Raw genomic sequence first — 14922 nt, forward strand, 5'->3', positions numbered from 1 at the left:
CTGATTATATCACCTCTGTGTACAGACAACACAGGATCCACCATTCACAATAGGTGATATCACAGCTTATCAGCTCCCTCCTGACCTCTGCCCAGGTCACAGAGCATGCCCAGAAAACTACCCCATAGAAGTCAGTGAGGTCCTCTCCTGACCATTGTATCTATGGCCCATGGGGCTGCCATAAAGAAGTAATTTTTTAATGCTGTGTAAGGTTACTTTCAGGTTTTAGTTTTCCGGTATTTAGATCATAGAGGCTCAATACCAGAAAAAAACGCTTCCGTTTCATCCCCATTTATTGTCAATGGGGACAAAACTGAACTGAACAGAACGGAATGCTCCAAAAAGAGCAAGACTGATCCGGCATGACCCCAAGTGCAAGTCAATGGGGACGGATCCGTTTTCTCTGCCACAATAGAAAGCGGACCCGTCCCACATTGACTTTCAATGGAGTTCACGATGGATCCATCTTGGCAATGTTAAAGATAATACAACCGGATCCGTTCATGACGGATGCAGATGGTTGTATTATCAGTAACGGAAGCGTTTTTGTTGAGCCCTGCCGGATCCAGCAAAAACGCTAGTGTGAAAGTAGCCTAAATGTTGTTAAGAACGGCTCAGGCAAGATGGCTGCCCCCATAATAATATTCAGGACATAAAATAAAAAGATCTGTAATCAGAAAATAAAATCGGATTAGAAAAAAGGATATGTGTCGCTATCTGGTTTTAAGTGGCAGATAAAAATTTTGGTGACACATTTCCTTTAAAGAGAAAACCAGCCCTGATGATGTCCCAGTCAGAGCTGTACTGGTTCCAGTTAGACCCAGCAGGAAAGTTGTTGTAGCTGCTGTTTTTACTGTACACACATTTCTGCATGCTGTCTGTGAATGGAAACGGCCTCAATTACATTTAGGTCTAAAGTTCCCAAACCTTTTAAATGGGACCAGAGACAGGCAGCGAAGGACACTGCTGTTAGTCCTAACAGCAGCACAACTGGGGTATTACTGCCCCTGTGGACAATCAGGACAGGTGAAAATTTTATTAATGAAATCACATAAAGTGGTAATTAACCAGATAGGCCCCTATAAAGCCCTTCTCCAACACACATCCCGTGCGAACTATAAAGTACTACACAACAAAACACTAGAGGGAGGTATATACGTGTCCTGCTGTTAGGAATAAGGGAAAACAAATTATCGGTAGAAATTAACGATTCCCTTACGTCCAAACAGCAGCACAACTGGGGACTTAGCAAGAAGAGAACCTATGAGGGACGGTCTTCCAGCTGAACTAAATTCAAAACAGACCTGCCAAGGGCGGTGTGTTCCGAACACCTTAAGTCAAACCTATAATGGCTTACATATGTAGAGTGGGAATTCCAAGAGGCAGCAGCACAAATGTGCTCCAAAAGCACTAGGCTCCTCTCAGCCACAGAGATAGCTGCCGCTTGGGTAGATTGAGCGTGAACAAAAGCTGGGGGCACCAAACCCTGGGAGCCAAAAGCTACTCTGATGGCCTCTTTGATCCAATGGCTAAATGTTGGTTTAGAAGCTTTAAGACACTTGTTTCTTCCGGCAAAAAGAATTAAAAAATTCTCGGACCTTCGAAAGTTCTTAGTTCTTTCTAGGTAGATTTTCATACTTCTGGCAACATCTAGGGTATAAAGGACCTGCTCTTCTTCAGACACTGGAGATGTATAAAAAACAGGTAAAGAAATGACCTGGTTTAAATTGTGGAAAGAAGGTACTTTAGGCACGAAGGTAGAGAGAAACCGCAGAAGGACTCTATCCGGTAAAAATAGAGCATAAGGCTCCACAGCCGCCAAGGCCTGCAATTCTCCGATTCTCTTTGCTGAAGTAATGGCCAGCAAAAAAACAGGTCTTCCAAGACAAGAACTTTAAATCCACGCTCTGAAGAGGTTCAAAGGGGGGAGAGCATAACCCCCTGAGCACGACTGACAGATCCCACTGAGGTATAGGGCTCAGGATCCTAGGTTGCAGTCTTTCGGCTCCTTTAATGAACCTTTTGATTAGAGGGTCCTGAGAAAAAGGCTTGCCCAAAACTGCAGACAAAGCTGAGGTATGTACTCTTATGTTGAAGGTTTGAGACCCTTGTCTAAACCATCCTGTAGGAACTAAAGAATGGAAGAAATAGGGGGATCCACAGAGGACACCACATTTAGGGCACACCACTGCTGAAATGTCTTTCTGATCCTGGAGTAAGCTTTGTTGGTAGATATCGATCTGGAATGGGATAAAGTCTTCAGGACCCTCGCAGAAAACCCTCTAGATTCTAGAAGGGGGCGATTAACCTCCAGGCTGTCAGGTTGAGACTCTTCAAGTCTAGGCAGGACCCTGCCAGATGTAATAGGTCCTGCCTCAGGGGAAGCTTCCAATATTGTCCCTGGCTCATCTGCATGAGCTGGGTGAACCAAGACGTCTTTGGCCAGAAAGGTATTATGGCGATCACTGAGGTCTGGTCTTGCCTGAGTTTCATCAATACTGTTGGTATCATGGAAACTGGAGGGAATATGTAGGCCAGCCTGAACCTCCACGGAATGGACAGAGCATCCACCACCCAAGGATTGTCCTCCCTGTATAGGGAGCAGAACTTGTCCACCTTGACGTTCAACCTTGTCGCCATAAGATCGATCTCTGGCGTTCCCCACCGTTGCGTAATCTGATCGAAGACTTCCTGGCTTAGGGACCACTCGCCTGGCACCGGAAGATCTCGACTTAGGCGATCCGCCACCACATTGAGAGATCCTCTGATGTGAACTGCGGTCAGTTAAGTAAGGTTCTCTTCTGCCCAAGACAGGATCCATCCCACTTTCTGGAGGAGAGGTTGAGATCTCGTTTCTCCCTGTCTGTTTATGTAGAATACAGTCGTCATATTGTCCGAGCGAACTCTCACTACTTTGCCCTGGACTTGAGGCACAAAGTGTAGGAGCGCCAACCGCTCTTAATTCCCTTAAATTTTACGACATTTGGCTCTCCTGAGGAGTCCAAGTACCCCCTACTGGCACTTCTTCCAGATGGGCTCCCCAACCTAGAAGGGATGCATCTGTGGTCAACATGATCCAATGGAGTGGAATCAAGGACCTCCCATCTTTCAGCTGCCTCCACCACCTGAGGGAGCGGCGTACCCGAGGAGACAAGGAGCATTTCTTGTCTAACCCTTTTGGGTTGCGGTTCCACAGGCCCAACACTTCTGACTGAAGAGGGCACAAGTGTGCTAGGGCCAAGGGACTGCCTCTGCAGTTGCTGTGATGTGGCCCAACATCTTCATCAAGGTTCTGATGGAAACCACACGAGGGACCATTAGAAACTCTACGGCTCTGATTACCTTCTGGCGTCTCTCCGAAGTGAAGGAGAGAGTTATCTGAGAGGAGTCTGTTATGAACCCCAAGAATCTTCTTGATGTTGCCGGTACGATCTCGGATTTCTCCCAATTTATTATCCAGCCTAAATGCTGGAGAAAATTAAGAGCCTGATGAAGATGGATCTGCAACACCTCTATAGATGCGGCTTTTAGTAGCCAGTCGTCTAGGTAAGGAATCATTTCTAAACCGTCTAGCCTCAAGGCTGCCGCTATAGCAACCACAACCTTTGTGAAGGTGTGGGGGGCAGAAGAGATTTCAAAGGGCAGGACAGCAAACTGAAAATGTCTGATAGTGCCCCTGAGAGAGACAGCAATCTGTAGGTATTTTCTGTAATCTGGATGAATGGGTACATGCAGATACGCATCTTTGAGGTCTATGGTGACCATGAGATCCCCTGGTTGTAGAACTTGTATGACCGAGCGAATGGTCTCCATTCTGAACCGCCTTTGAGTTAAAAGACGGTTTAGATAACGGAGATCTATTATCATCCGCCAACTCCCGTCCGGCTTGGGAACAAGAAACACTGGGGAATACACTCCGGATCCTTTCTCTGCATAGGGTACTTCTTCCATTGCCTGTTTTTGTAGGTAAAGAAGGATGGTCTGTTCTAAGCACATCTGTTTTACAGGAGAGAGGAGTGAGGTCTTCACGAATCTCGAAGGAGGAGGAGCTGAAAAACGTATTCTGTACCCCTCTCTTATTACTTGAAGGACCCACTGGTCCGAAATCCTGTGTTCCCAATTTTTTGGGAAATAGCGGAGACGTCCGCCTACAGGAGTGAGCAAGCCGGGGGGAATAAGCGGGTCTACTACAAGATCAGCCAGAGGAGTAGAGATGGTGTCAAAGGCTCGACTTCTTCTCCCTAGGGTCCTGGGTGCGAGGATTTCCTCTCCCGCAGATCCTTGACCTCTGCGGGATCTCTGGTAGGATTGAGATCTGGATCCCCTAAATTGCCTACCTCTCCCCCTAGAGGATTGCTGAGGCCACAGCCCCAACATGACAAGTGCTTGCGCTTGGAAGCGGACTTCCTTCCAGAAGAGGGCACCTCCCCGGAGCCCGGAGAAGGCATTTCAGGCTAAAGTGGTTAGCAGCAGTAGCCGCGGCGGCTGAAGAATTCGCAGGTAGCGACAGCTCAGAATCTTGCGAGCGCACAACCGTCTTAGCAGTAAGGTATCAGCAACTCTCAGAACACAGAGTGAACAGAGAGACAGCTGAAGAAAAAGTGCTTCTTAAATAGCCAAGAGGGGAGGAGAACTAATTCTTACGCCCCTTTCTCGTCTTTCTTTTTTTATATCCGAGTAATCGGAGAAAGAGACTCTTAGGTTGCAAAACGGAGTGGAAGTACAGAAAACACTGTTTTCTATCAGGAAAAAATCTATAACTGTAAATTCTACAGAAATACTTCAGGTCCAAAGCCGGACCGGAAGTTCGGAAGTTCGGTAGTTCCCGCTCCCCCCCGCCACTAAGAGAGGAGACACTGAGAGCGGCCAGCTACGCGCAGCCCTCCTCCGAGCAGCAGGGGGCGCAGAGCGCAGCAGAAGTGAAGCTTCTCCTGGAAGCGAGATACACCGATGACGGAGGCGCCGGAAGGTAATAACCTCTACTGCACTAAGGCTGTACCTAAGAGCTTGTCCGTCACTGGAACGGACAGCTAAAAGGTAAAAAAGGGAGAGGGGGGGGTAGAGAACGTAGCGAGAGGAACCGCGCTGCAGGATAAAAAAGTTGAGATCTTGGTCTCAAAGAGACCACCATCTGTCCCTTCTGAAAAAAATCGCACGAGATGTGTGTTGGAGGAAGGCTTTATAAGGGCCTATCTGGTTAATTACCACTTTTTTGATTTAATTAATAAAGTTTCCACCTGTCCTGATTGTCCACAGGGGCAGTAATACCCCGGTTGTGCTGCTGTTTGGACGTAAGGGAATTAAGTTTTCAGTAATTCTTTTAGGCTAGATTCACACTAGTGCTGGCGATCAGCCGGATTGCTCTGCATTCTGGCATTGCTGGAAACGTGTACGGCTTTGGTTTTCTCCTGGCCAATTCTCGGCATATTTGCAAGGATGCGGCAGAATCGCCGCAGGTCCCCTTTATAGCAAATGGGGCCCGGACGGAGCATTACAAACTTCTTATGGCAATGCCAGAATGCACAGATATTTGGCAGGCTCCTCCCTGCTGGAACAGCCTGTCAGATCTCTGCCGCTAGTGTGAACCTAGCCTAAGATCACCTAATCTTAGTGGAGGTCACATCTATCACTGTGGAGTCAAGGACGGAGAGGGGGGGGGGGGGGTAGGGTTGGGTTGTCCTTCCACCCTGTTGAGCTTCTAGAGTTTCACATCTGTGCTGTTTCGCAGTTCACCATATCAGGAGTAGCCGGAGGGGGCCGTGCGCCGCCAGATCGCAATGGAGAACTATGGGATCTGTCTGCATTTCGGTATAACTGAGGAGAAGCAGAGATTGTAGCTGCACAGAAAAGTCCCTGTGTACATTGTGTCTACACCAGATATACTGAGTTCTTATCAGCGCAGGGGACGCGATAACGTCTCCACGTGACTTTCTTCCAAGGAGCCTTATGTCCTTTGCTTTGTTTTTTCTGAAAGTCATTGTCTCCTGATCCTATTCTTTGGCTATACATAATTATCTCCTCAGTGGGGGGTCCGGGTCCCCTGTGTCAGCCCTGGGGCAAAAAGGGAGGAGAAATAGCCAGTGCGGCCATTGTTCATGTGTGGAGCAGAATTGCCGCTTCTCTCCCTCTCTTCGGAGCTGGTTTTAGTTCTAGGGTAGATAAGCGGCACTAGAAGTGTCTGGTAAACGCTTATCCCTTGTGCCTATACAAACCTAGACACACCTGCTGAGCTAAGAGAGCGGAATTATGGAGGGGCTGGACAGTTATCTCAGGTCTATGGCTCAGCTTGGTAAGTTTAGGTACATGGCCTCAGCAGGCAGTATCACGCATCCTATGCTTAGATACATCAGCTCGGCAGACAGTACCACATATGATAAGCTTAAATATCAGCTCGGCAGACAGTATCAAATATGATAAGCTTAGATATCAGCTTGGCAGACAGTATCACATATGATAGGCTTAGGCCTCTTTCACACTTGCGTTGTTGGGATCCGGCATGCACTTCCGTTGCCGGAGGTGCCCGCCGGATCCGTAACAACGCAAGTGTACTGAAAGCATTTGAAGACGGAACCGTCTTCCAAATGCTTTCAGTGTTACTATGGCACCCAGGAGGCTATTACAATCCTGGTTGCCATAGTAGGAGCGGGGGAGCGGTATACTTACAGTCCGTGCGGCTCCCCGGGCGCTCCAGAATGACGCCAGAGCGCCCCATGCACATGGATGACGTGATCCATGCGATCACGTGATCCATGCGCTTGGGGCGCCCTGACGTCACTCTGGAGCGCCCGGGGAGCCGCACGGACGGTAAGTATACTGCTCCCCCGCTCCCCACTACACTTTACCATGGCTGACAGGACTTTAGCGTCCCGGCAGCCATGGTAACCACTCTGAAAAAGCTAAATGTCGGCTCCGGCAATGCGCCGAAACGACGTTTAGCTTAAGGCCGGATCCGGATCAATGCCTTCCAATGGGCATTAATTCCGGATCCGGCCTTGCGGCAAGTGTTCCGGATTTTTGGCCGGAGCAAAAAGCGCAGCATGCTGCGGTATTTTCTCCGGCCAACAAACGTTCCGTACCGGAACTGAAGACATCCTGATGCATCCTGAACGGATTTCTCTCCATTCAGAATGCATTAGGATAAAACTGATCAGGATTCTTCCGGCATAGAGCCCCGACGACGGAACTCTATGCCGGAAGAAAAGAACGCAAGTGTGAAAGAGCCCTTAGATACGTCAGCACAGCAGTCAGTATCACACATAATTATAGGCTTAGATTCATCGGCATGGTAGACAGTATCCAACTTGATACCATTAGATTAATGAGCTCAGCAGACAGTGCAGAGACCCAGGAGAGGGGAGCAGAGGATGGGAGGAGTGGTAGTGGCTAAGATTGTGGTAGTAGTACTCACAGTTTGCGGTGGCAATCTCCACCATGGCGCTCCCTGGGGTCATGCAGTGACAGGAGGTCACACCTTTCTTCTCTGGGGGCACCTCCTGGCATTGAGGCCCCTGCCTGCCTTGATGGTGATAATTTGGCAGGGGCAGGGTGCAGGGCAGGAGTATGAATACATGGCCGGGGGATTGTGGAGACAATGGATGGGCCCGCTGGTTGCAATGAATAGTCTCTTTACTGAGTTGATGATGAGAGTTACAGTACATATAGTACCAACACCACAATTCAGAGGTATTTCACAGTCAGTATTTTCCCAATGGCCATATATAGACACCACCAATGATGGCAGTTGTAGTACTCCCAGTCTCTCCCTCTCAAAGGAGACTTCTCAATCACTCCAGATAAGCATAGCCGCGCTGTCCTGTTCTTATTAACCCTTTCTGCAGTTCCCGTTGCAGATTTAAGATCCGGATGGCCAGTTCATATCAAAGTGTGGCAACAGCCAAGTCCTTTGCCATAAACGGGCGTTACCTCACTGACCTTTTCTGATACGGATGTGGTGTTAGACCTTCTTTTTTTTATTTTTATATTTGTATATCTATTAAAGAATATATACATGACAATGCACATCTACAATAGATTCATGCACAATAGTACAAGGTAAAAGATGAAACATGTAAAGCATCCCATTGATGTTGATTGAGCATGTATAACACTCGATAATATGCGATGATGGAAAAAGAAAAACCGAGCAGTAATAGAACAATAAAGTGAACTAAGAGAAACTGTGTCTATCCTTTAATCAGTCCAAGATGGGACTACTGAGCAGCAAATCCTAGAACCAATAAGAAATCAGGTAGTAGTGAAGGCGTCTTAGAGGCCCGAGAGCCCAGAGCTTCTCAATAAGTAATGCTTCATCAAGCTAATATCCAAAAGACAAGACAAATAAGAAGACAATGACACAATGGAGGGAACACATCTTTCTCACAAGGTCGTTAAGGTTGCCTCGCGGCCCAGTAGTTATCCCACAGGTCCCATATGGCGTTAAGGAGTACAATTTTGTCCTGAAACATAGCCGTGGAGTACTCCGTTGTTCGGACCTCCATCACCCTAGCATACAGATCAGAAACCCGTGGCGGTTCAGGGCTTTTCCAAGATTGGGAGATTAGACAACGAGCTGCTGTTAGTATTAATAGTAATAACTTAAGTGAGTGTTTTTTAACTTGAATGGGGACCACATTAAGCAGGAAGGACATAGGGTCAGGTCGGATTTCCGGTCGAGTAGGGGCATATCTTGGGGCAGTCCCAGAATATATGAGGCAATGTACCCCTATGTAAGCCGCATCTCCAGCAGTCTCTCGGGACTACTGGGTTCATTCTATGGAGGAGGTCAGGAGTGTGGTACCAGTACATTAAGATTTTATATTGGTTCTCCTGGTGTAGTACCGACCTAGAGGATTTCGCTGCCCTCCTCCATATAAGATGCCAGACAGCGTCCGGTAAGGTCTCCCCTAGGTACTCCTCCCACCGTACCATGTAGGTGTGCCTTTGAACCCGATCAGGGAAGGGAGTCAGCAATATGGAGTAGATCTCAGAAATTAGACCCTTCGCGTGTACTTCTTCCCTGCAAAGGCGTTCAAAGGGAGTCGGGAGGGAGACTGTGACCCCTGAAAAAATGGACTGTGCAAAGTGACTAATCTGGATATAAAAGTAATTGGAGGAGGAGGGGAGATCATATTTGGCCTGCAGGGTAGAAAACGGCAAGAGGTCCCTAGTGAAGGGGTCCACAATATCTGCAAACCGAAACACTCCCCGCTGAAACCATGGTCTCGTCGTGGACGTGGTAAGACTAGTAGGGAGCATAGGGTGATACAAAAAGGAGGTCATAGCAGATTGGCTAGAAACGAGAGGGAACCTACCACTACACAGTTGCCATATGAGTCTAGTGCAAGCCATGGGCCCTAAGAGGTCCCTAACTGATAGGGTCTTGTGAGAACCGGACCATAGCATAGAGTTAGGATGTGTAGGAGCTAGTCAGAGTCTTTCTACTTGCATCCAGACAGAGTACGGGTGCAAGGAAGCCCAAGCAGTGACAGAACGTAGTTGGGCCGCCCAGTAATATTTGGACAGATCTGGCGCTTACTGGATAGAAGGACTGACCTTGGGATTCTATGATGTCTCCCCGCCCATATGAATCTAAGGAGGTGAGATTGAATGGATCTCAGATCCTTGAGGGGAACTACAATCGGTAAGGTCTCAAAAAGATACAGAAGCTTGGGCAAGATCGTCATTTTAGTCGCGGCAATGCGTCCCATGAGAGAGAGTGGGAGAGCGTGCCACTTGTCCAGGAGACCGCTGATTTCTGCATATATGCGTGGGAAGTTAGCTTTGTAAAGGTCCCCATATCGGGGCGTAAGGTCAACACCCAAATATCGCAGGGAGTGTTAGACCTTCTAAAATGGCTTGTCTCCTTCTTTCAGAAGTACTGTGGTGTTGCAATTGTTTCCTAGACAGGTGAAGCCTCAGAGATAAAGGTTCTCTGAGCTGGAGGCCTGGTCTTCAGAGACGCTGTCTCTCACATCCCTCCTGCAGCTCTTCTCAGACTAGACTCACTAACAAGGGGGCGGCCCTTGGCCCATCACCCTGGCTACCTAGCCAGTAAACCAAAGTTAACCATGTAACTGCCTACACATTTGCCAGTGCATAGAAAAACAACAGTTGCACCTATAAATAACAGCATTTCACTTGGTAAGTTTGAATGATCTCTTTCAGCAGTGATTAAGCCTTTGCAGTGCCCCACTGGGGTACTGCAAGTGTCACATATGACAGGCTTAGATGCATCAGCTTGGCAGACAATATCATACATCATAGGCTTAGATTCATCAGCAAAGCAGACCGTATCACACATGATAGACTTAGATACATCAGCTCAGCAGACCGTATCACACGATAGATACACGAGCTAAGCAGACTGTATCACACATCATAGGCTTAGATTCATCAGCTTGGTAGACCGTATCCAAAAAAGATAGAATTAAATTGAGGTCAGCAAACAGCATCCTATATCATAGGCTTAGATACATCCGCTCAGCAGACCGCATAACACATGATAGACTTGGATACATCAGCTAAACAAACTGTATCAGACAATAGGCTTAGATACATTGGCTCAGCAGCAGACTGTATCACAACACCGGTTTATCAGACAGCATCACACAAGATAGGTTTGGATACACTGGCTCAGACGAGAGTATCACACATCACAGGCTTAGGTACACGTGACACATACATTCCTATCAGTAATCTGCCTTCTCAGATTTGTGGCTTTTTTAACTGAAATTTCTGACTTTTTATCTGAAAAATTCTGATCTTTTTAATCAAAGTCAGTTGAAAATGAACGCAACTGATAAAAAATATATTTTCTGTGCTTTCACTTTCCTGACGTGGAGATTTAATCCCGGCCACGTCACTTTTCTCATATACTGATAATTACCGAGCCGCTCATTTTTTTGCAAATCTGAATCCTTGCCCCGGGTGCAGGAAAGCCTAGCTACACCTCTGCTTACAGGGAGTGCAGCGGTGAGGTAGGATTTGTCTCCACCTACTGGACAAGTCTAACATTTTAGCGATAGCATTTATCGCCATCTGCTGGATGAGTGTGAATTTTAATTTTTTTTGCATGCAATTCTCGCCATTTCTATCAGTGAAAAGAATCGTTGGCGGTTATACGCAGAGACCAAAAACTGCTCACACAAATGGGGCCTTGTGTCAGCTAAGAGCTTACAGATCAAAGTGTATCTCCTAGGCTGACACACTGTAACAAAAACTCAACTGCGTGAGCAGGTCACTTTACTGACAAGCAAGCAGAGATCTTAAAATTGAGGTGGAATGATGGAAAATATGATGCGTTTTAGAGATGGGCCTCAACAGTTTTAAAGTGTATAGAAAAAAAGCCAGAGGGCTAAATTCACTCTGGACGGGCGCCATGTTTGCTCGCTAGCAAATTGTGACAATTTCTTTATACCACGAGCACCACACTTTTTGCTGACCATTGCTGTCGGTATTAAAAGACAGGATGTGAGGGTTTTTGTTACAGACTACAAAGCTCATCCTCCTGCTTTATATAATTTTTTATTCATCTCTGTTCATCTGCTGTTTCCATAGGCTCCCCGGACATATTTGTGTTGGTTCCTCTTCCCGTTTCCTGGTTAGGGTCTGTACTGGAAGTGTTGTCGGACTCCTCCTGGTCTGGCGATGCTGTGTTCTCCTCGGGGTCTTTCCTTTCTTGATGATTGGACACTGCTGAGATATCCGGAATCTCCCCCCTCATATGAACTGACACTGCTGCCTTATACTTCTTCTTGGGTTTAAAGACTGACCCTACTGAGTCAGTGTCTTCTGCTTTATCATAGTCGGAAACCAATACATCCTTATCAGGGACGGCGAAATTCTCCAGTGTTGGATGGAATGTCATTTGGTCCAAATCTTCCTTCAGATTCTGGTCTGGCTCTGTTTGGCTGATGTGACCCTTTGTGATGGACAGGCCTTTAGGGGCGCTTATACTTTTAGGGAGGTTCGGCTGGTTCCTGCGGATGGGTTGCTGGTTACACAATACAAAGCTGAATTCCAAAAGCTTGTCAGTGAGGGAACGCAGATAGGATGACACCCGCTCCTTCTCATTCTTTATATCAAAGAAAAGTGGTTGTTGTGAAGCTCGGGAGCCAGATGCATATGGGAAGACTGGAACTGCAAGAAAATAACTACTATAATACTGCTTCTATCTACAAGAATATAACTACTATAATACTGCTTCTATCTACAAGAATATAACTACTATAATACTGCCTCCTATGTACAAGAATATAACTACTATAATACTGCCTCCTATGTACAAGAATATAACTACTATAATACTGCTCCTATGTACAAGAATATAACTACTATTATACTGCTCCTATGTACAAGGATATAACTACTATAATACTGCTCCTATGTACAAGAATATAACTACTATAATACTGCTCCTATGTACAAGAATATAACTACTATAATACTGCTCCTATGTACATGAATATAACTACTATAATACTGCTCCTATGTACAAGAATATAACCACTATAATACTGCCTCCTATGTACAAGAATATAACTGCTATAATACTGTCTCCTATATACAAGAATATAAACTACTATAATACTGCTCCTATGTACAAGAATGTAACTACTATAATACTGCCTCCTATGTACAAGAATATAACTACTATAATGCTGCTCCTATGTATAAGAATATAACTACTATAATACTGCCCCCTATGTACAACAATATAACTACTACACTTATATACTGTATCCTAGAGAGTTTCTATAAGAAGGTAGCAATAGTGAGTTTAAGCTCGGTTTGCACTGCAGTTAATCCAACCATGGCCACCATGTGCGGATATACTGTATATGCAATAGTCTGGCACATTCTTCTTTTCTTACCTGGTGGTCTGATCATTCCCTGTGAGATTTCCTCTGAATTAAAAAGATCTAGCATTTCATGTAAACATGGAATCCTCTGTTGGATAAAGAGAACCTTCTTAGACAATGGTTTATGATGACTGGCTGGTTATAGAGAGGACAACTGTCCAATGGATGCTTGGACTATCATCCCCAACATCTCAATTAACAAGAACATTTGGGATCTGTCAACACATATCTTCTGTCTAATGACTAAATGTAGCTGGCCAGCTAAGACCTGTCCTAGGTTGCTAATATAGCTTGTGTGTTTATACAGCTAGACCTGCCAATAACCTTCATACAGTTCCTATGTTTGTGTGTTAAAGACAGAAGCAGAGTTATTTACTGTGACTTCATGTTTGGATGTCATATAACAGTTATAAATTGTGTTCACAGAAGCAGAAAACATAATATGCTTTTAAGATTTATTATATAATGTAAGGTAAGCTCAATGACACAGCAGAAACAACAGAAAGCATAGAGTAAACTGTTGTTGCTGGGCAGGAGTCTAGACCAATCACAGCCAGCCTCACACACAGCAGGAGTCTTGGCCAATCACAGCCAGCCTCACACACAGCAGGAGTTTTGACCAATCACAGCTAGTCTCACACACAGCCTGTGTGGGAAATTCCCCTAACAGGAGCTGCTAGAATCATTACAACAGAGGAGAGGAGCTGAACAGACATTCACTCCACTAAGAGCTGTGTTTTATGGAAGCAGAGAGGCCAAAATAGGTATTTTAAACAGTTATATAATTTTCCTACTGTTAATGTGGTGATTAGAACTGTATACTGAACCAGTTATATGTGTGTTTACTTACAGTTCCACCAAATTCAATTGTAAACTACAAAGTTCACAATCCAAGTTCAAATTCCATATTGCAATCCAAATTGCATACAACCATACCAGATCATACTCAACCAATGTGCAAATAGTTACTGCTAACTGCATACTGCAAATTACTTGGAAACAAGTGCTAAATTTCCCTGCAGCGCCAACCCAGGGGAAAATCAAGCATTACACAGTGGCCATTCAAATGAATGGGTTGCTTGTCCAATGCTGGATAGGGCAGGTCCTCCAGAGTGAGATACTCTCTTTGATGGCCTAGCATTAAGGCAGGTCCTCAATATTTGATTTGTTAGAGTCTGACCAGTGAGAACCCCACAGATCAGCAGAATGAAGAGGACAAGATGATTGTGGTCTCAGCTTCATTCAGTTTGGTGCTTCTGGTTCTGGATAACCCCTTTAAGGTTGAGATTCAGAACCTACGGTGAAAAATCTTTTATTTTTGGGACAAGAATTTACAAGTTGGTCAGTGACTAAGCAGTAGAATCTGTGTTCATATGAAAGTTGATGTATGGGCTCCTCAGTCAACATAATAGCTCTGGTGGCCTCTTCACCTGCTATTCTGGATATTGGTTTGATCTATACAACTGAACTGGTGGACCATCTCCCCTACCTTTATGTAGAACTGGTTCTTTGTGCAGCGAAACAGTGCAAACTGGCAGAAGGAGTCGAATTGGGGGAAAGAATCCAATTCTGTGCAAACCGGTCCTGCAACATTAACATCAGTGTCAACTTGTGCTGCATGTTCTTGAATTTGGTTCAGTCTAAATTTGCAGTCCATACACAATATTCATAGTCACCCTTGGGAATGTGTCCATGGTTCTCGACCAAGTCAAAGCCAAAAACTTGTGGGTCTTCACACCCGGAGACATGGCGGATCTTGCAGAGCTGCTTGGCTTTCCATTCAGGTTGGATGAGCTTTATAAATTGCTCATACTCTTCCTCAGACAAGGGGGTGCCGGGACGTGCTAGGTAGTGGTGGTCTGCCGTACTGCATGTCAGAATCACTTGAGTCCACCAGAAGATGATGAAGGCTGTGTACAATTCAAAAGATAGGTTAGAAGTTTCTGATTGGTGGGGTCTAACTGATGGAACCCCCACCAATCAAGAGAACAGGAGTCCAGAGACCCCTGTTTGAAGGGAGTGATGCAAACCGGCGACAACCCCTTTTAATATGCCCAGTAGG

The sequence above is a fragment of the Bufo bufo genome, chromosome 6, assembly GCF_905171765.1.
Source record: "Bufo bufo chromosome 6, aBufBuf1.1, whole genome shotgun sequence".
NCBI lineage: Eukaryota > Metazoa > Chordata > Amphibia > Anura > Bufonidae > Bufo > Bufo bufo.